Genomic DNA, 1,423 nt, shown 5'->3' with positions numbered 1-1,423 from the left:
TTTGAATAAGTCCCATGAGTGGAAACCAACTACCTACAAAAATGACCTCTTTCATTAGAGAATAATTCTAATTTTTAGATATTTTTTCTTACTTCAAACTTAAAGGTAACCATATTTACATCAAAGAAGTATTTAGGAGGTCAAGTGGTCTTTTGTTTTTCAAACCTGAGTCATTTAAGATCCCCTCTCTAAGAGAATTTCTCGGTGCTCTACTGCTGACCTTTAACCTCCTTTGGAGCCACTGCCTGTTACCGATGAGCCATGGTGACATGGAAATTCTTCATCAGGTGCAATTGGAAGATGAATGGGGACAAGAAGTGTATGTGGGAGCTCGATCAAAGGGGCCAAGGTGCCTGCCAACACCGAAGTGGTATGTGGAGTTCTTGCTATCTACTTTGACTTTGCTCATCAGAAACTGGATTCAAAAATTGGTGTAGCTGCTCAGAAGTGCTGCAAAGTAGCCAAGGGTGCATTTACTGGGGAGATCAGCCATGCCATGATTAGGGACTGTGGGGTCAGCTGGGTGATCCTGGGATACTTGGAAAGGAGACGTGTCTTTGGGGAATCAGATGAGCTCATTAGGCAGAAGGTAGCCCATGCTCTTTCAGAAGGCCTAGGAGTGATTGCCTGTATTGATGAGAAGTTGGATGAGAGGGAAGCTGGAATCACTGAGAAGGTTGTTTTTGATCAAACTATGGCCACTGCAGATAACATGAAGGACCGGTACAAAGTCATGCTAGCCTATGAACCAGTCTGGCATATTGGTACTGGCAAGACAGCTATGCCCTAGAAGGCCCAGGCAGTACATGAGAAGCTTTGATGCTGGCTTTAGACCCACATCTCGGAACCCATATCACAGTCTACCAGGATCATTTATGGAGGCTCTTTGACAGGGGCCAACTGTAAGGATCTGGCAGCTCAGCCTGATGTGAATGGCTTCCTGGTGGGTGGAACTTCCCTTAAGCCTGAATTCCTGGACATCATCCAAGCCAAAACCTGAGCCCTTCATGTGGCCCTCTGATTCCCTTACATGCAGAAATGAGACAAGGCTACACAAGTCTAGCTTACCCCTCCCTCTCCCATGTGATTGTGATGTTGATTCCCCTCACCCCATAGTCCAATTCAAGGTACACCTTCCCCCATTGTGTGCACTAGTTCTCAGCTCCTCAGACCTTCCTCCAATTGACCAGGCCTTTCTCTATTTACTGTAAATTTGAGGGAAGCAAAAATAAAATAAAATAAATTTAAAAAGAGAATTTCTCCTTTTTTCAAACTCTAAATATCTTAGATCTTAAGATTCTTTGGATCTCATACCGGATAGCTATCAACTCTTATTACTTAATTAAAAACAGTATATTATACTCCCCTATATGTCTAATTCCACAAGTTGCAAATTACTTTATATTTAATGTAAGTTTTTAAT

General features: G+C 42.7%; 1 pseudogene; it reads left to right on the top strand.

Moving 5' to 3' along the window:
* Positions 1–261: 261 nt before the first annotated feature.
* On the top strand, positions 262–1,181 carry LOC140531500 (triosephosphate isomerase pseudogene; annotated as a pseudogene).
* Positions 1,182–1,423: the final 242 nt, after the last annotated feature.

Source organism: Notamacropus eugenii, chromosome 3 (genome assembly GCF_028372415.1).
Source record: "Notamacropus eugenii isolate mMacEug1 chromosome 3, mMacEug1.pri_v2, whole genome shotgun sequence".
Classification (NCBI taxonomy): Eukaryota; Metazoa; Chordata; class Mammalia; order Diprotodontia; family Macropodidae; genus Notamacropus; species Notamacropus eugenii.
This window is presented reverse-complemented; position numbering and strand designations above follow the sequence as displayed.